Here is a 25,864-nt window from a genome sequence, read left to right as displayed (position 1 = left end):
GTTGTGGAGTTACATGTTTTCCTGAAGAACTTCATTTTTTACTTCATTAAATACACAGTCTCAAGTACTGCTGTGTCTGCCTCATCTTCTGGGTTCTGCTGACTATTCGTGGCTCAGTTGGTTAAGTGACTGTTTCTCACTCCGGAGACCCGGGATCGTAACCGGGTCCTGACAGTAGGTATGTCCAAACTTTTGACTGGTACTGTGTGTCATACAATTAATTCAAAGAATCCACACATATGCTATTAACAATATGTTAACTCTGACATAGTGTAATGTAATTCTACACACATTAACTGCAATAGTGTGTTGCTTGTCATTGCCAACACGCCCTTAAGGTGAAACCACAGAGAGCTGTGATGGACCGATAGAGCTCTACCGTTTGAGGAAAGACTGTAAGCTCTCGACTTTTTACCACACCTCCATATGCTTATTACAGAATCTTAATTTAATCATCAGACTTCAGAGCGCTTCTCTGTGGAGCTGATTTGAATGGATAAGCCCGGCTGAATTCAAGACTGCAGGTCATTAACATGAGCTGATGCTCTTAGAGCAAATTCCAACCACTTAGTACCGACGCTCCGCATCACTCTCTAGCACATGAGGAGCCCAGGCACGGCTCATACAGTACTGGCTCCCTCCCTGTGAGTTCTCTTTATATGGATGCAAACCCTCATATGTTGTGGGAAATTAAGTTTCCTTCTTTGGAAATGTCAACTGACTCAGTGGGATGCAATGTCACTCACCAGGGGAAAGAGTCTATCATGCCTTCTCTAAATGGCATACGTTGTTGTGGGGGTTGTGGAAATTCACCATTCTATGAATAATGCATTGCCATATAAGTAAATATTAACTGCCCACATTGAAACGGTTGGGGAAAAAGTGTGGAAATGCATGGGTGAAATGAGCAAGAATCTTTTCAATCTAAAATGCAATTATTAACACATATTATGCAATTATACTGAAATTCATAGCTCCCTGTACTCCTATGTAGGTCTACGTCATAAATAAGTAAGTAACTATAGATAATAATATGCAATATAATTGAATTGCATAATATCTATTTCTGTTGCAAATAATAAACTAAAATTAGTAGGAGGATGGTTGTAAGGATGAATTGTAATAAATTCTGTGGCCATGTACCAAAGGAGGAAACAGAGATGTTGTTTAATATTGCTTGGCATAATCATGGGTACAGTAGAAAAGGCTTATGGCAGTGGGTGGGGAGGGATGATGGATTTTTAAAAGAGCAAATTACATGGGCTATGCACTCATGCCAGTGAAGTTCATATTTCAAACAGTCCCTGGGAGAGGCGAGATCCAATGCTGCAGCAGTAAACTGCCACTTCTACAAATACATGGACGGTGTCTTTTACGATGACATCTCTTTTTTACCTTTATTTAACCAGGTAAATCATTGAAAATACATGTTATTTTACAATAATAACCTAACCAAGATAGGGTAATAACCGTGCAGCAAAGCAGACAAGTGACAACATACATACAAAAAAGCTCCAGCAAAAATAATAATACATATTTACAATATCATTCAATCACAGGGGACACAACTAGTAGCTACTGAGTCTAAAAGCAGTCTCAGGGGTGGTTAACCAGGTCATGTAAACTGTTATTGAAACTGGGGACGGAGATTAATTGTTTGAGTTTTAAATTATGTTGGAGTTCATTCCAGTCAGCAGTATTGGGGGTAACGCATAACAAAAGTAATGTGTTACGTAATCAGATTACTTTTATGACTAGTGGATTAGGGTAACATGTAACATTTTCAAATTGGGTAATATATTTACAGTTACTTCGTCAAACAACGCGTGTGTTAATACCCGCCGCATGTTTCCATGATACGATGTCGACTTATTCCTCATTTAGTTCTTGAGAGAAAGATTTTGAATGAAAAGACAGAAAATCTGTACAAATGTTTGGCTTACAGTATACAGTGCCTTCAGAAAGTAGTTACAGCCTGAATTTAAAATCGATGTCACGCCTTGGTCAATATGTTTTGTGTTTTCGTTATATATTTTGGTCAGGCCAGGGTGTGACATGGGTTTATGTGTTGGGTTCGTATTGGGGTTTTATTAGCATTGGGATTGTGTATGATTAGGGGGGTGTCTAGTTAGGCTTGGCTGCCTGAGGCGGTTCTCAATTGGAGTCAGGTGATTCTCGTTGTCTCGGATTGGGAACCGTATTTAGGTAGCCTGAGTTCACTTTGTAATTCATGGGTGATTGTTCCTGTCTCTGTGTTGTAGTCACCAGATAGGCTGTAATAGGTTTTCACGTTCCGTTTGTTGTTTTGTATTTAGTATTCAGTTATTTCATGTACCGAGATTTATTTCATTAAAGTCATGAGTAACCTACACGCTGCATTTCGGTCCGACTCTCTTTCTTCAACAGACGAACGCCGTTACAATCGATTATATTGAGATGTTTTGTCACTGGCACACACACACAATACCCCATAATGTCAAAGTGGAATTATCTTTTGTGAAATGTTTACAAATTAATTTACAAAAATGTAAATGTGCTTAATAAGTCACATAATAAGTTGAATGGACTAACTATTGTGCAATAATAATATATAACTGTCATGCCTTGGTCTTAGTATTTTGTGTTTTTTTTAATTATTTGGTCAGGCCAGGGTGTGACATGGGTTTACATTTACATTTAAGTCATTTAGCAGACGCTCTTGTTGTATTTCGTATTGGGGTTTTTCTGTTATTGGGATTGCGGCTGTGTAGGGGTGTTGTATGGGCTTGGCTGCCTGAGGCGGTTCTCAATCAGTCAGGTGATTCTCGTTGTCTCTGATTGGGAACCGTATTTAGGTAGCCTGAGTTTCGCTTTGTATTTCGTGGGTGATTGTTCCTGTCTCTGTGTAGTGTTCACCAGATAGGCTGTAATAGGTTTCTCGTTCCGTTTGTTGTTTTTGTATATGTATAAGTTATTTCATGTTTCGCTCTTCTTCATTAAAGTCATGAGTAACTACCACGCTGCATTTCGGTCCGACTCTCTTTCAACAAACGAAGAACGCCGTTACAATATCATGATTTTTTAATGACTACCTCATCTCTGTACCCCACACATATAATTATCTGTAAAGTCCCTCGGTCAGGCAGTGAATTTCAATCACAGATTCAACCACAAAACCAGGGAGGTTTTCCAATGCCTTGCAAAGAAGGGCACCTATTGGTAGATGGGTAAAAAAGCAGACATTGAATATCCCTTTGAGTATAGTTAAGTTATGAATTATACTTTGGATGGTGTATCAATACACACAGACACCATAATGATACTAACTCAGTTGACGGAGAGGAAGGAAACAGCTCAGGGATTTCACCATGAGGCCAATGGTGACTTTAAAACAGTTACAGGGTCCAATGGCTGTGATAGGAGAAAACTGAGGATGGATCAACAAAATTGTAGTTACTCCACAATACTAACTTAATTGACAGAGTGAAAAGAAGGAAGCCTGTACAGAATAAAACTATTCCAAAACATGCATAGTGTTTGCAACAAGGCACTAAAGTAATGCAGCAAAAATGTGGCAAAGCAATTAACATGTTGTACTGGTATTTTTGGGACAAATACAACACATTACTGAGTACAACTCTCCATATTTTCAAGCATAGTGGTGGCTGCATCATGTTATGTGTATGCTTGTAATCGTTAAGGATCTGGGGAGTGTTTCAGTATAAAAAAGAAATGGAATGAAACTAAGCACAGACCGAGTGGCGCTGCAATCTAAGGCACTGCATCTCAATGCTAGAGGCGGCACTAGAGACCCTGGTTCGATTCCAGGCTGTATCACAAATGGACGATATTGAGAGTCCCATAGGGCAGCGCACAATTGGCCCATTGTAAATAAGAATTTGTTCTAACTGACTTAACGAGTTAAATAAAGTTAAATAAATAAGTAATAAAACAGGCAAAATCCTAGAGGAATACCTGGTTCAGAACAGAGTTTTGGTGTCGTGGTGGTAGAGTGTCACCAAACAGAGAGAGGACTTGACCAGGGAGATTTTGGAGGGATGGGTGAAGCAGGATCTGTTGCATTACAGAAAGCCCAGTCTGGATTAGATTTAGCTTTGTAGGTTGTTGATATAGATGCTGAAGTTGAGTGATTCATCAATTCCCTGCCGTCGATTCTTATCAGCACCCCACAACACTTTCAAGCTGCACACTCCACTCCCCATCCCCCAGGAGCTGTGACTGAGAGTCTAGAGGTACCATAAACCTGCCTCTCAAACTCTCTCTGATCTGTGTGACCTGAGACCTGATTGGTTGCTAAGGGGCAAGTTGTCAGGGGGCAGGACACCTGACAGCTCTTCTCACTGTGCAGGCCACAGTCTCCTCAGTTATCCTCTGAGTGGACTTGTGGGATGGAGTGCAGTTAAGTGAGTTAATATTGTTATTGTAAATTTGTGTTTTTACTCTTACTGTTGCTTGCAGTTGCTTATAGTTGTTTTCATATTTAGATATATTATACAGTCCTTTCATATGAGTGTTATTATTAATCCACACGTGCTACTGTTAGTACCATTCCATTCTGTTGTATTCTGCATCCATTTGATTATCCTGTTATATCTATTGCATAATATGTATATTCATTGCTCCTATTTTCCTGTAAGGCAAATAACCAAATCCTTCTCACATCCATTCTGTGTCTGTTGTGTGTGTGTATGGTAATACAGTGTCTATGTGTCTAACTCTGCAAGGTCAGCCAAAATGGAAAATCGCTCTTTTCCAATGTCCACAGTACTCAATAGTCCCTAACTACTGTTAAAGATAATGACAGTATAAACAAACACAATCCTTTTAATTGTAGATTCCACATCAAAATGATTGCCCCATTTCAGTCTGAAATTATTCAGTGATTCATTGATTCACCAGTTCCCCACACCCACAAGCCATGCATGGATATGACTAAGTCTATAAAGCGTCATATCATTCAGACCCACTCAGCTGAAGAAAGACAGTGGGCTAAGCAATGAAATGGTGCAATGATTGAATGATCAGACTAAGTATTTAGAGAGAGATAGAGAGGAGTGAGTGTGAGAGAGGGAGTGAGTGAATGATTGAATGAGTGAGTAAGTGAGAGAGACAGAGAAAGAGACGGAATGAGAGAGATCACAATGGAGGATTTCTCAAGGGGTCCTTTCATTAGTCTCCAGGGCAACTGCGCCTTTGCTGACGCATAATATGATCATATTATTAGTATCTGAATTATTATTCCCTATATTTTGAGGACAGCGTTGAATCTAGGCAGTAAGTGATCGGTTTGTAGGTTTGGAACCCTGCACAATGCAGCAGGGTTGTCTTTTTTGTGTCACTAGTTGTGAGCGACCACTCACAACAGTAACAGACAGGATAGGACTTGGTGAGTCCCTTAACAACTGTATCTGCCAAATGGCAAGGACAACAATGGGCCCTCAAGTCTCTGCTTTCCTTATACACATCATATTTAGTCTGCTGTACTGGTTGAAGAGCGGCAGCTGCTGGATTTGGACATTCACCAGGATGAAGCTTGGCAAATCTATTCCCTTTGGCGACAACTACACTACTGTTGAAAAGTTTGGGGTCACTTAGAAATGTCCTTGTTTTTGAAAGAAAAACACATTTTATGTCCATTAAAATGACATCAAATTGATCAGAAATACAGTGTAGACATTGTTGATGTTTTAAATTACTATTGTACCTGGAAACGGCTGATTTTTTAAATGGAATATCTACATAGGCGTACAGAGTCCCATTATCAGCAACCATTACTCCTGTGTTCCAATGGCACGTTGTGATAGCTATTATGAACACCCATTCTCAGCAATTATGTTAGCACAACTGAAAAATGTTGAATAAAACTGGCCTTCTTTAGACAAGTTGAGTATCTGAACCATCAGCATTTGTGGGTTCGATAACAGGCTCAAATGGGACAGAAACAAACACTTTCTTCTGAAAATTGTCAGTCTATTCTTGTTCTGAGAAATGAAGGCTATTCCATGCGAGATATTGCGAAGAAACTGAAGATCTCGTACAAATCTGTGTACTACTCCCTTCACAGAACAGCGCAAACTGGCCCTAACCAGAATAGAAAGAGGAGTGGGAGGCCCCGGTGCACAAATGAGCAAGAGGACAAGTACATTAGTGTCTAGTTTGAGAAACAGATGCCTCACAAGTCCTCAACTGGCAGCTTCATTAAATAGTACCCGCAAAACACCAATCTCAACGTCAACAGTGAAGAGGCGACTCTGGGATGCTGGCCTTCTAATGCTGCGTGGTACATATTCATAATGATTTTAATAAAGATGAATACTCGAAACAAAAACAACAAACCAACAAACCAACAGTTCTGCAAGGTGCAACAAAGACACTAAACAGAAAATAACTACCCATAAAACCCATGTGGGCAAGAGCTACCTTAGTATGGTTCTCAATCAGAGACAACGACAGACAGCTGTCCCTGATTGAGAACCCCACCCGGCCAAAAACAAAGAAATACAAAAATATAGAAAAAGGTACATAGAACGCCCACCCTTGTCACACCCTGGCCTAACCAAAATAGAGAATAAAAAGCCTCTATGGCCAGGGCGTGTCAACGTGCCATTGGAACACAGGAGTGATTGTTGTTGATAATGGGCCTCTGTACACCTATGTAGATATTACATAAACAATCTGCCGTTTCCAGCTACAATAGTCATTTACAACATCATCAATGTCTACACTGTATTTCTGATCAATGTTAATGGACATAAAATGTGCTTTTCTTTCAAAAACAAGGACATTTCAAAGCGACCCCAAACTTTTGAAGGGTAGTGTACATTTGTTTTGGAAGGTACTATCCGATATGAGCTCTACTTTCAAAAATACTTTACAATATCAGGTTTCAGTGAAGAAATCTCTTTCTTGTCATGTGCTGGATATCTCCAGTAAGCTCTGACAAGGTCTGTCTGTCTGTGTAGGAACACCTCAGGGAGGCTTACATTCTGTTTTAATGCTTACACTGCACAATATTGATCCTTCCTGTGCCATAAGCCCTATATTCTGAGGAAGCTGAGCAGATGCATCTAGATACTTGCTCACCACCAATTGCCCCTACCTTTCTACCACATGAATCAGTAGTTCTGTTGGACTGATATCATAAGATTGTCACACAGCTGAGCAGAGAAAATATATCATAATGGCTCCTCAGGCAGGGGCTAAAACGCAGTGGCTCAAGATCGACATGAACAACTGGGGTAGATATACTAACATGGAACCTCTGTGGTGCTGGGTTGATATGAACGACTGCCATCGGCACAGTTCCCTTACTAAAATGCTACAAATAAACTGCAGTAAGTGTAAAGTAGTGTTAGTGAGTGTACACCTCCTTAACATCAAAAGCTTTGTGCAATGAATCGGCAGACTGAGTTATAATTGTTAGGCCACATAAAACACTGTGGAGAGGCTGCAGAGTGCATGGCTTTAATTGGCTCATATTAACTGGTTGTAGAGGCAGACGAGGCCTCCGGCTTGTCTTAATCCATCAGGCACTGTTAGAACAACATCTAATGAGGGCTGCAAACTATGCATTCTTCCATTTTAATAACAGCAATTTGCCAAACTGCAATGAGAAAACAAAACCGTTCCCAATGATGGGCTGGCCCAAAATGTCCTGCTATTGTGCTGTGTGATTTATGGCTATGGTCAACCTTTGCTTAGATGTCAGTGCAACTGACTGTATGAGAAAAATGAATAGGCGAGATTGTGTTCCACCGGCTCTCCTCCTCTCTGTGTCTAAATCTGCGTAAACAAACAGAGCTGATTTGTAGTGTCTGGGACACGTTTAAGCATTATCATCCCCCTCACTACGTCAAAAGAGAATGGGTGTTCATAGTGTTTTATGAAGATGAAGCTTGTTGAGAACAACGACTGGTGATACCATAGAAGCAGGACACCAGCGAAATGCATTTGGTCCATGTTTCATTTATTGTTACCGTCGAGGTTTAGCCGACACCTAAATTGTATTCTATTACACTACAGTATAACATTGGCCTACCCACAAAAACAGGGAGTAGAGATGGGTAAGGAGCACTGTATAATATGGCATTAATACTCTATTAACAGTGCATAGAAACTGGCAAAGGTTGTTGTTAAGAGCACCCAGAGGGCCCTGTATGTTTTCACCACTCTCAGTACTGGGCTTCCCCTCAGTACTGGGCTTCCTCTCAGTACTGGGCTTCCTCTCAGTACTGGGCTTCCCCTCAGTACCGGGCTTCCCCTCAGTACTGGGCTTCCCCTCAGTACTGGGCTTCCCCTCAGTCCCGGGCTGCTTCTGTCCCGAGCTGCCCCTCTGTCCCGAGCTGCCCCTCTGTCCCGAGCTGCCAATCTGTCCCGAGCTGCCCCTCTGTCCCAAGATGCCCCTCTGTCCCGAGATGCCCCTCTGTCCTGAGATGCCCCTCTGTCCTGAGCTGCCCCTCTGTCCTGAGCTGCCCCTCTGTCCCGAGCTGCCCCTCTGTCATGAGCTGCCTCTCTGTCACGAGCTGCTCCTCAGTTATGTGGGGATCTGGGTGAGGACTATTAGGCCATGGTCGTCGGAGAAGGTGGATTATCCCAGGACGCGAAGGGGAGGAAATAGGACATTAATGGAGTGGGGTCCACGTCCCGAGCCAGAACCGCCACCATGGACAGACGCCCATCCGGACCCTCCCTATGCTTTTGAGGTGCGTCTGGGAGTCCGCACCTTAGGGGGGGGGGGTTCTGTCACGCCTTGGTCATTGTATTTTGTTATATGTTTGGGTAGGCCAGGGTGTGACATGGGTTTATATGTTGTATTCGTATTGGGGTTTGTATTATTTGGGATTGCGGCTGATTAGGGGTGTGGTATAGGTTTGGCTGCCTGAGGCGATTCTCAATTAGAGTCAGGTGCTTATCGTTGTCTCCGATTGGGAACCGTATTTAGGCAGCCTCAGTTTCGCTTTGTATTTCGTGGGTGTTGGTTCCTGTCTTTGTATGTTTTCACCAGATAGGCTGTAATTAGTTTCGTTTGTTGTTTTCGTATTTCAGTTATTTCTTGTACCGTCTTATCTTTCATTAAAGTCATGAGTAACCTACACGCTGCGCTTCGGTCCGACTCTCTTCTTTCAACAGATGAATGCCGTTACATTAAAATCATACATTAAGGGCATCTTCATAGTAGTGTGTCTTCATCCGCGATTTTAAAAGGAGCCACTGAACCAAGCATGATAAATAACATTTTACAATCGATTCTAAAAATGACTTGTATCCAGTGTAGAGAAGCTAAAATAGGTGTGATATGGTTACATTTGTTTGGGCTGCATTTATTGGAAAGGCGCATCAAGCTCATCACCATGCACTTTCACCACCTTGTGAAGTGTACCATAACTTATTTCATCTGTAGCCTAAGAAACTGCATGCTTTCCAAAGTTGTAGTGGGAGGACACAAGTTTAATTTGATATGATGTTTATTATATCAATATTTGTGCATATACAGTGCCTTGCAAAAGTATTCGGCCCCCTTGAACTTTGCGACCTTTTGCCACATTTCAGGCTTCAAAAATAAAGATATAAAACTGTATTTTTTTGTGAAGAATCAACAACAAGTGGGACACAATCATGAAGTGGAACGACATTTATTGGATATTTCAAGCTTTTTTAACAAATCAAAAACTGAAAAATTGGGCGTGCAAAATTATTCAGCCCCTTTACTTTCAGTGCAACAAACTCTCTCCAGAAGTTCAGTGAGGATCTCTGAATGATCCAATGTTGACCTAAATGACTAATGATGATAAATACAATCCACCTGTGTGTAATCAAGTCTCCGTATAAATGCACCTGCACTGTGATAGTCTCAGAGGTCCGTTAAACGCGCAGAGAGCATCATGAAGAACAAGGAACACACCAGGCAGGTCCGAGATACTGTTGTGAAGAAGTTTAAAGCCGGATTTGGATACAAAAAGATTTCCCAAGCTTTAAACATCCCAAGGAGTACTGTGCAAGCGATAATATTGAAATGGAAGGAGTATCAGACCACTGCAAATCTACCAAGACCTGACCGTCCCTCTAAACTTTCAGCTCATACAAGGAGAAGACTGATCAGAGATGCAGCCAAGAGGCCCATGATCACTCTGGATGAACTGCAGAGATCTACAGCGGAGGTGGGAGACTCTGTCCATAGGACAACAATCAGTCGTATATTGCACAAATCTGGCCTTTATGGAAGAGTGGCAAAAAGAAAGCCATTTCTTAACGATATCCTTAAAAAGTGTTGTTTAAAATTTGCCACAAGCCACCTGGGAGACACACCAAACATGTGGAAGAAGGTGCTCTGGTCAGATGAAACCAAAATTGAACTTTTTGGCAACAATGCAAAACGTTATGTTTGGCGTAAAAGCAACATAGCTCATCACCCTGAACACACCATCCCCACTGTCAGACATGGTGGTGGCAGCATCATGGTTTGGGCCTGCTTTTCTTCAGCAGGGACAGGGAAGATGGTTAAAATTGATGGGAAGATGGATGGAGCCAAATACAGGACCATTCTGGAAGAAAACCTGATGGAGTCTGCAAAACACCTGAGACTGGGACGGAGATTTGTCTTCCAACAAGACAATGATCCAAAACATAAAGCAAAATCTACAATGGAATGGTTCAAAAATAAACATATCCAGGTGTTATCCATTTCAGTCTCTCGATGTGCAAAACTAATAGAGACATACCCCAAGCAACTTACAGCTGTAATCGCAGCAAAAGGTGGCGCTACATGTTTTTGGTTCCAAGTAGAACCAGACTGTGATAGCCAGCCTTTTGGGTTCTACCTGGAACTAAAAAGGGTTTTACCTGGAACCAAAAAGGGTTATCCTATGGGGACAGCTGAATAACATTTTTGAAACCCTTTTTTCTAAGAGTGGACCTCACAACTTAAAAACACCAAGAGAATCATGATGAGTCCATGAATTATATCTTGAGTGATGAAAATACATTTTTATCCCCAAAATAATAAGGTTCAATATGTGATGATTTGTCACTGAATCAATGGCCAAAGGGCTTGGTTGAGGAGTGCTTTGAGTGGGAGAACCTAGAGTATGACTGGCCCTTGATTTATGCTGCTGAAGAACACAGTCTGGGCCTGTGGATCAGGTCTTGCTTTGTAAACAGGATGCTGGGAGCTGATGCGTTTTTCAATCAGAGTGATTTACTGTTTAATGACACGCTTCAGCTTGGAGAGTGTCAGCGCCTTCGGCTGTAATCCAGCCCACTCCCACAGGCCCATGCTGCCTCATAGGATAGCAATCAGGAAGAACTCCTATCACCAGACCCTCATTCTGAAGGCAACTGGGTGAGTGGAATTATCTCTCCATCACCAGCACAAGGAGTCTGGGGCCGTAAGGAAACAGCCCGCCAGCCCGCCCAGCCATGAGTGCCTGGATGCACTGTCATATCCTCCAATGGCACAGCAGGCCAGGCACAGTGCAATGAACCAACAGCTCTTTCTCTATCTCTTCTGTTTTTCCTTCCTCTCTTCCTCTATTTTCACAAAGGCCTGCCTCCCAAGAGCATGGTCGTGGATGACCACTAGTATGGTGTATAGTGATGTGGGAAAAAATAGATACAGTTACATTTCAGGATATTATCTTTGACGATATAGAGTAACGTATTGTTTTGATAATATCGCAATATTAATTTTGAGCTCGTTGGCTGTACTGTACCTGCACCAAAACTCCAGTATTTTTCCTTCATAGCCTGTTCTACATCTTTTTAATAGAGAGCCAATTTATTTTCAGCACTTTTATTTACATTACTGATCAAAACTCATCTTCTCATTGCTCTCTCTTGTCCCTCTGCAGCAGACATATGGTGAGCAATATGTTTGGAACATCAAATCGCAATAAAATCACAGTATTTAATCACAACACGTAGAATCATGAGATTCTCAATACATATAGTATTGGCACCTAAGTATGGTGTATAATATAGGTATATACCTAAGTATAATATTGTATTGTGAGGTCCCTGGCAATTCCCAGCCCTAACGGCGGGCTAGAGTTCCCCAGGGTCTGTGAGAGTCATGTTTTCTCCCAAAAGGGGCAAATCACTCTTAGACTGTGTCTGATTCGAGGAGTAAAGAGTAGCCAAAACATGTGCAAGACTAAAGGGCCCTAAGCCTGTGTGCCTGTGTGCCTTTTTCTGGAGATTGTATCACAACGACACGCACAACTGTGATGGATGATATAATCTGCTAAGGCAAGTTGAAAGTTGAGGTCCTCTGTAGGGTGGCATGGAAAACTTTTTTGCAATGCAAATGTGTTTATTTCTATTTATGGACCTTTAGTACAAGAAATAAGGAAACAGACTGCATTAACAAAAATTGAGTCCAGGGAAATCAAAGACAGACAGTATGAGGCAAACCGAGATTGATTTGCAGAAGGTTTTTCCAAGCAATTTTGGCTCAGTGGATGAAACAGTCAAAACTCATAAAGGTAGGGGAGCATAAAGGCTGCTTCCTTGACTTGAAAACAAAATTACTATTTTGATCACTGTATCTGCTGCAGAAACAGAACATAAATATTGTATGAATAACAATGGCAATGGCTTCGTCTAAGAAAAAAAGAAACCTATCACAATGTCCCATAATTACATTTTTATTAAGCATGTTAGAGATGAAGATGGGTATACTACTGTCATGACGTTGGCCTGGGGGGTAGGTTTATGACAGTCATAAATACCTCTTCCCCCCTTTTTCCTCTCTCTACCCTACTGAGGTTAGATTTGCAAAACTCTTGGTTAACATAGCGATTCTGGGAACATCAGTAGGTGGGGGAAATGAACTATATTCTGGTAATCCGAACAATTGAAGATATGTGGTGGTACTTAATGAATATGATGTCAGTTCGGTTGTTATCTGAGACATTCCCATCAATGATAAGATGACATAAACTCTACAGTGGAAAGTCGGATTCACATGGAATTGTTGTTCAATTTAAATGTTTGAATATTAAATTATTTGTGATGGGATGAAATGTTGTTTTAGCTTCTAAAAAGAGAGATTTGGATTTTCATAAGATAGGGCTGCTCAATCAGTGGCCCGCCTCTTGTTGTTTGTTTTTTTACCTTTATTTAACCAGGCAAGTCAGTTAAGAACAAATTCTTATTTTCAATGACGGCCTAGGAACAGTGGGTTAACTGCCTGTTCCGCCTCTGTGAAGGGACATGGGCTATAAAACTTTTCAAACACGCCCTCCTCTCCCTTCCTATATAAGCCCTTGACGACAATATAACCGCCTGTTCCGAGGATGTAGGACGATGGTCCTATGTCAGAATGGTTCAGATAATGACTACAGAATGAAGCCAACATCAGCATGAGCTTTGGTTGCGAATGGTATGAACTTTCAACTCTTATTCACTACAGAAGTGATACTTCCTAGCCGTTGAGTTAGCAACAGCAGATGCAACGAGGGTTAGGAAGGAACAGACAGAGTATCCCGTCTATCACCCAACGACGTTACTATAACGTATCCAATTGACAACCAGTCTTCCCGCTCTTTCACTCAAACCCAGCCCCTTTTCTTTTGTGTAACAAGCTGTCATATCTGTTCTGCCTAGGGACGTTTTCCTTTATGATGTAATGTGTAATCAAGTTATGATTTAAATATGTGTATGTGTAATTCTGTGTGATTAGTTAGGTATTTAGTAAATAAATAATTATACCCAATTTTTTATTGCTGATTCAACTTGTTAGCCAGGGTTTGTGCAGATAACTAAGAATTTACAACTTTTAGATGAGACTGAATTAAGATGACGATTAATATTGACTGCTATTGATGTAAAATATTACTAGGTCTTTAAGAGTTTATTCGGAAGATAACCTCTATAAATATCATTTTGTGGTGCCTGACTCTCTAGTTAATTACATTTACATGATTAGCTCAATCAGGTCATATTAATGACGGAGAAATTATTTTATAGAATAGTATGTCATATCACTTAATCCGGCATAGCCAAAGACACGACACAACACTACATTCAATCAAAACCTTTTTCTCAGGCATAGTGGTCACAAGGATTTCCTTATCACAATGACATCATACCACAGCACCATGTCTTTCTCTCACCTAACACTTGTGTTTAGCATTTTTACTATTTCATTAGTTTAAGAACAACCCTAGGAATATAAATCCACATCAAACTAAAACCAAGATGGAGCCTGGGAAAATTAAATGCCACAGTCTTGCCAATAGATATTCCAATCTGTTTTTAATAAAGTAAACAGGACTTCACTTCCAGATAAATCTAGTCTTCCTACCTATCTACAAGCCAGGTCATGGTTATCCAAGGAGCATGTTGTCACGGTATCCCATAGACTCACTGAGAGATCAATCACAGTTTGTGCATTCAATCTGGAGACCCCGGCATCACTACAGGTCATGAGAAATGGCAGGAAACGAGGGAAGAGATGGGGGCATTGTAGACAAATGGCCATTCTGAATGTCAAACGGGAAGATTTGAGGAACGCATGCCGCATACAGGAACATAAACTGCAGAGTCCATCAATCAAAGTGGAATTGCTGCTGTTACAAGGAGGCCATTTCATGGAGGGGAGTGAACCCTGTTTCACTGTTCATTCGCAATCTCTCCGATCTGTGCTCTTCTCACTTCCTTCCCTTTTATTCCACACTCTAAATAAAGGGCCACATTTGTCACAACCAATGACTGCAGGCAGTAGTCTTTAACACGAGAAATGCAGAGTGAGTCGTTTTGACTTAAATTCTAGTCAAATATCTCTGCCATTTTTAAAGTCATGCCTCCCTCCATCCTTGACTTTACCTAAATAAGTCTATTTAACACACATGTTGTAAGAATTTCTATGTCACAAACTGAATTTGTGTTAGAAACCGTTTTAAGAAAACATGTTTTAACCGGAGCGCCAACAATTTACTTTTCAAATCGTCCTACAGAGTCACATGCAGGTAAGACATTTTGATTTCTATACAGTATCAAAAAGAACAGATTCTGAGGTTTGAAAATATAACTTTTTCCAAGAATAACCACTTCCATGCCCTACATACTGTACTGTATGTGATCACATGGCAACAACTAGCTTACAGTAACAGAAAGTAATGAAAAGGCTATTGTGTTCTTTGAAATATATATTTTTTGTATTCTGTTACCCAAGACCATAAAAATAATCAAAGGATTATGTTTCCGATAGCATATATTACATGTATTTATTAAACTGTTAGAACGTTTGAGTCAAAATGACTGCTCATTGGCTCAAAAGAGGGTCCCTCGAGGCCCGACTTATCTAGTGTTAAAAACCACATCACTACTGAGGGTGAAAACAATGTATTTCCAGTTTGTCTTGATTTGTCAAAAGAATAGAAACACCAATGTTGTGGGACTGGCCTCAATTAAGAGATCAACCCGCCTGTGCCTGAGTGAGCCCTGCCGGGTTTGCAGTGTTGTTAGTGCTCATCTCCCTTGTGCTGTATAATGCATTTCTATTAACTCGCTTGGCCTCCAAAACAAGCTTCCCTGGAGCTGTATCCTTGTCTCTTTGCTTACGGCCCTGCATGTGTACTTCCCCTCATATTAAAGCAATGCTACAAGACACCGCTGGAAAAAAATCTTAATCCACTCTCGCAGCATCTTCATTTGGGGACAGAAAAGACACATTGTGTCTGACGTAATGAAGAACTGGAGCGCATAATCTCCAATCTACGCCTACACAATCATGATACGGCTTAGGGGGCGCTGGGATCAATTTACAAAATGAGAGCGCGAGGATGCAGACTATTTCACAGGCAAAACCAACAAAACAAATGATAGTGAAATGCAGAAATTCTCTATGAGGGTCTGGTTGGTAATGCATAGACGGACATCAAACAGTTGGCACGATCACTAATTCAACTGTGCAGCTATGATCACTACAAAAAACAACACGGTGGAACGATAAGGAAGGACTGCAAAGACTGAAAAGGTCTGGCTTTTGGTCTGGTGAAAGAGCAACACTGCTGTTTCAGTCTCAGTTTCAATCTCATACAGAGGTGGACAATTTGTGTTCCATAGAGCCACGGGGTGAAAAGGTTTTTATTCCAGCCCAGGCCTTACACACCTGATTAAAATAATCAGCTAAATCGTCAAACCACAATGGGAGCTGTTATTATTAGACCTCTGGACTACAGTCTTTATGGCCATTCAGTACAACAAAAGCTTTGACTAACTTCTCCTTTTGTGCCCACTATGAACAGGTCAAGCAGAGTTCAGATGCAACACTTGAGGCAATCTGTCTCTGATTGTTTGAAAGCAAGGGAGAAAAGGGAGGGAGAGATCCCAGGTAGCTCTTATTGGCTGTGCTTGGTTAGCTAGGGGAGGAGTGTCCTCGGTGTGTCCGGTAGTGATGGAACGTTCTGGCTGTGTTTTGAGCCTGCCCCCCTCCCCAGTGATCCAGTGGCTGCCTGGGTCTGTACAGGAGAGTGGACCACAGGACCATGCACCTGCTAGCCCACCACTTCCATCCACCAATCTGTCGCAAGGCAGAGGGGGTAATCCGGGGTTGGATATTACATCAAAGGGCCTGAGGGGCGAGTGGGGGTTTGTTCATCACTCAAGGGCCAGGCAAACTGGTGAGGGGGATAAAAATGAAACTCGTGCCGATTTATCAGCACTGCGGCGAGGATTAAAAGACTGCCAGCCTCCTGCCTGTGCTGCCAACCTGCTGCCTGCTTGCTTTGTTTCAAAAGCTTTTAAACCCCCTCTGTCTTTCAAGATGTGCTTCATCACTTCAATATAATTATGCCTTCTTCTCATCCACATCGCAGAAAAAGAATAGCATGGCGGAGCACAGATAGAATGCTCTGCTCATTGATACAAATCACCTCTATCAAGGAACATAAGCATTCTGGTGGGGAGAGCAAAGAGTCTTTTTCATAACTCAACCTCTGCCTTCCTATGAAGGAGAAAGGGGCACACCCAAACCCAATTACAGGGTTTGTTTTGATATGAGCAGAGGCCCACATGCATACTGATAGATCACAACCATCCCCCACCACCCCACCCTCATCCCCTTCTGTACTTCTCTTACACTGCAGACTACAACCAATCCTGCCGTGCCTTTTTAGTGTTGGGAAAAGCATTCATCTTGGTTGCAAAATACACACAAAGTAACTACTCAGCCCAGGCTGGAATTATTCATTAGGAGGGGAAGGCAGGGGCAAGCGGACCTGTATTAAAAACCGCCAGTAGAGGAGACAGCTGTCCCTGCCCACGTTCTTATGTGATCTCTGCTTAGGGAGCAGGCTGGTATTTCCAAAGCCCCATCTGAAAACAAATTAAAGAGGATTAGAGTTTGCCACTGCAGCTCCTCTGCTCTCTGTTCTAAGAAATGGAAAGCCCTGCCTGGTGGCCAAAAAAGTGACCTTCACACCAAGTTCCAGGCCTCAAGCAAAAAGTGCAGAGCAGGAGGCCTTCACATGTGAAGACAGAAACTAGTGTGGTCAAATAGCAACAATTGCAAAATAAGCAATGACAAAAAAATATGAATCTTATTAACTCATCAATCCATTCTTCTCATTGTTATTTTGGAGTACAGTACAGTGTATAAGGTACTGTAACTATAACCTGCTGAGAATGGCTAAAAATGAATTTTTACAACACAGTCAATTTGTTGGTAATATTCATTTTTTTTTTTAATGGTTTGATTTTGTGTTCCTCCTGTGTGTGCATTTTGTTTTCAACTTTGTTTTAGAGGACATATAAAAAATTATGATATTGGACTATTACACTGCAATAGGCTATAATTGTTTTATGATTACAATGAATCTAAGTTGCTCTTGTAAGCAATAATTGCCATTGTGGTTAAATGATGGATACAGATTCTAAACATTTTCATCATTTATCCAGAGCAACTGAGAGTAGTGAGTGCATACATCTTCATTTTGGCCATCTGTGAGGATCAAACGCATAACCTTGGCGTTATAAGCGCAATGCCCTACCAACTGAGCCACACAGGACCACGTGAGGGATGTGTTGCCTACAGACGATCTACCATATCAATATAACTGAGATTAAACCAAACCAGAATACTTCTAACAGCCCTGCTGCTCAACATCCAGAGCCACTGTATATAGATACCATCAGCCGTCAAACATTGAGGGGAATGATTCCCTTGAAAGCAATGAGAGCTGCTATACTGCACGTGTCCAATGGCATCTTTCCAAGCGCCGAAAATGCAGGTTCAATTCTAGATGGCTGACGCGCACATTCATTCTATGTTGTGAATTCAAATAACGACAAATAAAGTTGATTTTGGTTGGTTTCTGGTTTAGCAGGTAGAACGCCACATTGATGTCATATTGATGGCAACACATGTAGTGTAGCTGAAGTGTTAGCATGTCACATACAAATATGCTTGTCACACACAACAAAACATGTTTGTCACAATATGTGATACCAGGTATCATAACCCTGCAACCTAGCAATATTAACATTTCACGGTAACAACAATATCACTGCTGCTTGGTTACGCAAATCGCCTACATGACTTTCCCCACCCACTGACTGTCAGAGTCCCAGTGATCTGACGGACGTCGATGCCTCCCCTCCCTACAGCTGTCCCCTCTACTTTGACTTGAAACAAGGGCATCGGCACTGATTAGACAGACACCGGTGTGATCATCGTTCAACACTTTCACCCTGTGGCTACATTTATACCTAACATTAATCAGCCTTCCTTACCTTTGGTGTCATACGTATAATTCTGCTGTCATTTCACCTACATATCTATCCCCCCCTCCTCCTGATCCACAGGTACTGTAGGTGTCACACCCTGATTTGTTTCACCTGTCTTCTACTTGTCACCATCCCCCACCAGGAGTCTCCTATTTCCCCCATTATCCCCTGGGTATTTATACCTGCGTTTTCTGTCTGTCTGTTGCTAGTTCGTCTTGTTTTGTCAGGTTTAACCAGCGTGTTTCTCGTTTCTCCAGTTCTCTAGTTCTTTTTTTCTAGTCTTCCCGGTTCCAACCTTTCTGCCTGACCTGACCCTGAGCCTGCCAGCCATTCTGTCCCTGATAGACTCTGCCTTGGATTACGAACCTCTGCCTGCCCTCGACCTGCCCTTTGCCTGCCCCTTTGTTTATAATGGATATTCTGAGAACCAAACTATCTGCCTCCTGTGTCTGCATCTGGGTCATATCCTGAGTCGTGATAGTATGACTGTAAGATGAGCTACTCCCTCTCTATCCTGTGGGGATCCACAGGAATAGAAATACAGAGAACAGACAGTGATAACAGTAATAGTGGACTGTATTATAATCTGGGCATCTAAGTGCAGAGGTTTCCAATTGAAGAGTGGACCATCTGACAACAGGTAGAAGAGATCACTATCACTCCATTATATTACCCATCAGTGTGTTTCAATAAGAGATAGAGGAAGAATCTCACTGGCTGACAGTTCTAGTTTTCGCTTTTCTGCAGGGCTAAACTTGTTTTACTATGTCAGACCCACAATCCTATTCTTACCAACCTCAATTACCTTTCTCTATCCTAGATCTAGTGCTTCTGCAGCTCTTTTTGTTTCTCTTTAGTGCTGCTAGCATGAAGATGGAGCAGTGGCATGGAGAGAGAGAGAGAGAGAGAGAGAGAGAGAGAGAGAGAGAGAGAGAGAGAGAGAGAGAGAGAGAGAGAGAGAGAGAGAGAGAGAGAGAGAGAGAGAGAGAGAGAGAGAGAGAGAGAGAGAGAGAGAGAGAGAGAGAGAGAGAGAGAGAGAGAGAGAGAGAGAGAGGAGAGAGAGAGATGACTCCCCAATCACCACTTGCCTAGCAATGGGTACCATTGGTATTCACAGAGGTGTCTCAATGTTGGATCTCCTTCAGCACTTGGCTGCAGCCAACTACAGCTCTAACACACCCACATCTTCCCTCACATAGTTAGTAAAAGAGCCACTGTGTTAATTGGGCTAAACTGCATTAGGAGGGGAGGGGAAAGTAATGCACGGCTCTAAGCAGGAATGGATGAATCACATCTGTCAGGTTTATGAGATCAAAGAAGACGTACCGTGTGTGTGTCTCTAGCGTTTTATTTCCTGTGTACATCTGGTGCACTGGACAGCTTGATCTACAGTGAATTCTAAAAGTATTCAGACCCCTTGACTTTTTCCACATTTTGTTAAGTTAGAGCCTTATTCCAAAATAGATTAAATAAATAAAAATACTCAACAATCTACACACAATAACCCATAATCACAAGGTGAAAACAGGTTTTTAGAAATGGACATGATTTGGAAAGGCGCACATCTGTCTATATAAGGTCCCACAGTTGACAGTGTGTTTCAGAGCTAAAACCAAGTCATGAGGTCGAAGGAATTATCCGTAGAGCTCCGAGACAGGATTGTGTCGAGGCACAGATCTGGGGAAGGGTACCAAAAAATGTCTGCAGCATTGAAGGTCCTCAAGAACACAGTTGCATTCATCATTCTTAAATGGGAGAAGTTTAGAACCACCAAGACTCTTCCTAGAGCTGGATGCCTGGCCTAACTGAGCAATCGGGGGAGAAGGGCCTTGGTCAGGGAGGTGACCAAGAACCCGTTGGTCACTCTGACAGAGCTCCAGAGTTCCTCTGTGGAGATGGGAGAAGGAAAACCATCTCTGCAAGTACTTCACCAATCAGGCCTTTATGGTAGAGTGGCCAGATGGAAGCCACTTCTCAGCAAAAGGTACATGACAGCTCACTTGATGTTTGCCAAAAGGTACCTAAAAATGCTCAGACCATGAGAAACAAGATTCTCTGGTCTGATGAAACCAAGATTGAACTATTTGGCCTGAATGCCAAGCGTCACATCTGGAGGAAACCTGGCACTATCCCTACGGTGATGGCAACATCATGCTGGGGTAATGTTTCAGCGGGGATGTGGGGATGTTTCAGAGGCAGGGACTGGGAGACTAGTCAGGATCAAGGGAAAGACGAACAGAGCAAAGTAAGAGATCCTTGATGAAAACCTGCTCCAGAGTGCTCAGGACGTCTGACTGGGGCAAAGATTCACCTTTCAACAGGACAACGACCCTAAGCACACATCCAAGACAACACAGGAGTCTCTTTGGGACAAGTGACTGAATGTCCTTGAGTGGTGCAGCCAGAGTCCGGACTTGAACCCAATCGAACATCTCTGGAGAGACCTGAAAATAGCTGTGCAGCGACCCTCCCCATCCAACCTGACAGAGCTTGAGAGGATCTGCAGAGAAGGATGGGAGAAACTCCCCAAATACAGGTGTGCAAAGCTTGTAGTGTCATACCTAAGAAGACTCAAGGCTGTAATTGCTGCCAAAAGTGCTTCAACAAAGTACTGAGTAAAGGGTCTGAATACTTATGTAAATGTAATATTTCAGTTTTTTGTTTAAAAACTATTTAATCCATTTTAGAATGAGGCTGTAAGGTAACAAAATGTGGAAAATATCAAGGGTTCTGAATACTTTCCGAATGCACTGTACTTAGTGGAAAAGACCAAAATGAAAATCCCTATGTGTGCTATATCTACATAGAAAATCTTACATTTAGCATTGTTACACAGAGTGGTTATCTGGTTCACCGTGTTATAGCTTGTTGGTACAGTGAGTGTCAGTAAGTTATATACAATAGTTGTAATGGGTGTTTCAGAAAGAGATACCACTGTGTCTTTCCAAGTGTCTGGCTTATGTGTTACACCCCTATAGCAATAATGAAACAACGTTGTGATGTTATACTGTAGCAATATGATGATTGTGACTCGTGTAGTCATGTACAGTATATCTACAGAGACACCCATATAGTAAACATCCATGTCCATCTTTACAACTCACGAATGAATGAGTCTGATAAAACCTGTCGCGACATCTTTATTTCCAATGTAGCCGTAAAATCAAACCACACTAATCCTAAAGCTGAAGCAACCAGTGTTACAATCCTACTGGCAAAGTGTGAGAGTGTGAGAGAGAGAGTGAGACTGAGAGAGAGAGAGAGAGAGAGAGAGAGAGAGAGAGAGAGAGAGAGAGAGAGAGAGAGAGAGAGAGAGAGAGAGAGAGAGAGAGAGAGAGAGAGAGAGAGAGAGAGAGCGAAAGAGCGAAAGAGCGAAAGAGCGAAAGAGAAAAGAGAGAGAAAGACAGAGAGAGGAAGAGAAAGACAGAGCGAGAGCGAAAGAGAAAGACAGAGAGAGGAAGAGAAAGACAGAGCGAGAGCGAAAGAGAAAGACAGAGAGAGCGAAAGAGAAAGAGAGAGAGATTTCTGTAACAATGTGCAAATTAAATGAACAATTTGTGAAGTGCCTGTTACAACGCAGGTGGCAATCAATCCCAATTAGAGAACAAATTACTATTATAGCTAATAATGATTTCTGGATTCCTTAATTTTTGTTTGACCATATATTAATTATAATAATTAATGGGATTTTGAGTCAGTTTCTGTAAAGCTCCTTGTTTAATGGAATGTCAACAGGCTAGCCCTGTCACTAGCCTTAGCTATGTCCCTATGGAGGCCTCACTGCCAGCCTTACAATAGCACATATACTACAAAGATGTGCAGGCAAAGATACTGGGAAAGTTAGACAAAAACATATATACATTATATATGAAGCATGTAGGAAGCATATTGCAAGTTGCCTTGGCATGTTGATATGGCACAGAACATTTTGAAGCATCCTACATCTTGCAATAAAACAAACAATGGCTGAAAACTATAGCATTAATCATCCATTCTCTGATTTACTTCAAGACTCTTCCACAGTTGTTGGTACATATCAGCCGGTTGAGTCATAGTGCGTATACTAACAACTAACACAAATGTTTAATCAAATCCAACCTTGAGCCAAAAAACGAAATCTGGTTATTATTCATTTTCTCTTTGTGGATGCTTGGACCAAAATAAAAACAGTTCCTACTCCCTGTGTACTTATTTAGAATAATTATAAACAGAGTGAGGCAGAGCATGTAGATCGTTGCTGCCAGTACTGGTTGCAATCAAACAAAAAAACATATACTGAACAAAAATATAAATGCAACAATTTCAAAGATTTTAGTGAGTTACAGTTCATATAAGGAAATCAACCAACTGAAATCAATTCATTAGGCCCTAATCTATGGATTTTACATGATTGGGAATACAGATATGCATATGTTGGTCACAGATACCTTAAAAAAGGTAGGGGAGTGGATCAGAAAACCAGCCAGTATCTGGTGTGACCACCATTTGCCTCATGTAGCACAACACATTTTCTTCACATATAGTTCATTTAGGCTGTTGATTCTGGCCTATGGAATGCTGCCCCACTCCTTTTCAATGGCTGTGCGAAGTTGCTGGATATTGGTGGGAACTGGAACACACTATCATACACATCGATCGAGAGCATGCCAAACATGCTTAATGGGTGACATGCCTGATGAATATGTAGGCCATTGAAGAACTGGGACATTTTCAACTTCCAGGAATTGTGTACAGATCCTTGCTGTCATGTTCGTCATAACGAGGAGACCAAGGCGCAACGTGATAAGAATACATTCTTCTTTTATTACACGAAGAACACTAAACAACCTACCAAAACAACCATGACGCTATAAGACACATAGACAATAACCCACAAAACCAAAATGGAAACCTAAATAGGATTCCCAATCAGAGACAACGATAAACAGCTGCCTCTGATTGGGAACCAATCCAGGCCACCATAAACCTACATTTACCTAGACATACCAAAACCCCATAGATATACAAAAACCCTAGACAAGACAAAACACACATACCCACCCTCGTCACACCCTGACCTGACCAAAATAATACAGAAAACATAGATAACTAAGGTCAGGGTGTGACACTTGTGACATGGGGTCATGCATTATCATGATGAAACATGTGGTGATGGCGGCGGTTGAATGGCAATGGGCCTCAGGATCTTATCATGGTATCTCTGTGTAATCGATAAAATGCAATTGTGTTTGTTCTCCGTAGCTTATGTGTGCCTATACCACCACCATGGGCCACTCTGTTCACAACATTGACATCAGCAAACCGTTCGCCCACCCAACATCATACACGTGGTCTGCCGTTGTGAGGACAGTTAGACATACTGCCAAATTCTCTAAAATGACGTCGGTGAATTATGGTAGAGAAATTAACATTCAATTCTCTGGCAACAGTTTTGGTGGACATTTCTGCAGTCAGCACGCTCCCTCAAAACTTGAGACATCTGTGGCATTGTGTTGTGTGACAAAATAAAACATTTTAGAGGGGCCTTTTATTGTCCCCAGCAAAAGGTGCACCTGTGTATTGATCACACTGTTTAATCAGCTTCTTGATATGCCACACCTGTCAGGTGGCCCACAAACAGGGATGTAAACACATTTGTGCACAACATTTGAGAGAAATAAGCTCTTTGTACGTATGGAGAATTTCTGGGATATTTTATTTCAGCTCATGAAACATGGAACCAACACTTTACATGTTATGTTTATATTTTTGTTCAGTATATAAAAGGCTGGTGATTTTTAGACCAAGCAAGGCACATAATTGCATGATGATTTTGATAACGTCTGGTCACGCTATTACAATGACAAAGAATTACTGCAAACAACAAACACAGTTTTTCCCCATCAGCACGCGTGATAGAAGAGCAACAGAAACAATAACAATGGTGATGGGGCGGCCAGTGACGCTGTTCCCCCTATTGCTGATTCCATACTTAAACTGACATGGTTGTTATTCTGTCCTTTACTTCAGCGAGTGTGGCTTAAAAGTTTTATTTACAGCAACATAGAATGAAAATATTATTTTTGACAGCTCCTTTCACGCATTTAAGATGACTATAATTGTGTGTAGGGAGTGCGATGAGGGCATTTCAGCAGCGAAGGACAGGTACATGTGTCACACAGATAGAGGCTTCTAAATGCTTGACTACGCTTGGTTACTCTGCCATTATTTTCTTTGGCTTGTGTTTGTGCTTATTTATTTATTTATTTCCGGCGTATCAGAAATAATTGAATTTGTTTCAAAGAATACATATCTGCCTTAAAAATATGTCCCTTCTAAATAACCGAAGTCTGAGCACAGAAACAATTTATGTTCCTGAGCACATTTTAATTGTGAGCAAGGTCAGAATGTCAGCTGCCTCTCCCTCTCAGATCAGAAGCACTGTGTTCCAGCTACCCTGTCAGCCAGTCACTCACTGCAGTAACAGACAGGCCCCATGCCCCTGCACACAACAGGGGGCTCACGCTAAATGATGAAAATCCCTGCTGTCACGGCGTGTCCCTGCAGCAGGTTCACTTGGGATGCTCGTTTAATCTCTGCTTCCTGCTGAACAAAAGCAGCCTAAATAAGGAACACGGGAGGCATCCTCAACACTGCTCTGAACCTCTCCAAAAGGTCAGCAATCCCACAGGGGCCTTGGGCTACTGTCAGGAAGTCTGGAGCAATCAGGTGTAAATGTCTGCTCTCAGAGAGCCTACCCAGGGCCTCATAGTTTTGCAGCTCCAGTGGCCCACTGGGCAATCGTGAAGGGTAGACAGGCTGGGCTAGGCCAGGGAAGGTCTGTATGGAAAAAGGGTTGGTAATGTGGAGGTATCAGGGACCAAACCACAACTCCGAAACTCTAACACAAACACACTGCTTTGATGGAGACTTTACTAATTAGGTATTTTTCAGAAAAGGCTGATATCCAAGGATCATGTTTCATTGATTTTCTAATTGGTCCTTTAATTGTCTTTATGAGTGAATCCGTACTTAAGTCACCAGAACATTTTTAAGATCAATACATCATTTAGTTTTCTCCATGGCAAGACGTCCCAACTCCCTGAGGGCCTGTCCATTGAGGACTATGGGTGGAAAGCATAATGATTATCTGTGGTAA

The 25,864-nt window shown here is 41.8% G+C and overlaps 1 protein-coding gene across 3 annotated transcripts in view; it reads right to left on the bottom strand.

The window, feature by feature from the left end:
• Nucleotides 1-25,864, bottom strand: part of LOC124004279 (immunoglobulin superfamily member 21-like) — a 328,369-nt gene that overhangs the window by 204,173 nt on the left and 98,332 nt on the right. Inside the window, exon 1 of one of the 3 annotated variants that reach the window (XM_046313065.1) lies at nt 3,955-4,163. The exons of the other annotated variants lie outside the window; for them this stretch is intronic. The gene's annotated coding sequence lies outside the window, so the exon portion shown is untranslated. Of the gene's footprint in view, nt 1-3,954; nt 4,164-25,864 lie in introns of those variants that run through there. 3 annotated transcript variants of the gene reach the window in all.

This window comes from Oncorhynchus gorbuscha, linkage group LG18 (assembly GCF_021184085.1).
Source record: "Oncorhynchus gorbuscha isolate QuinsamMale2020 ecotype Even-year linkage group LG18, OgorEven_v1.0, whole genome shotgun sequence".
Classification (NCBI taxonomy): Eukaryota; Metazoa; Chordata; class Actinopteri; order Salmoniformes; family Salmonidae; genus Oncorhynchus; species Oncorhynchus gorbuscha.
Note: the sequence above shows the minus strand (reverse complement) of the source record. Positions and strands in the feature narration are given on the sequence as shown.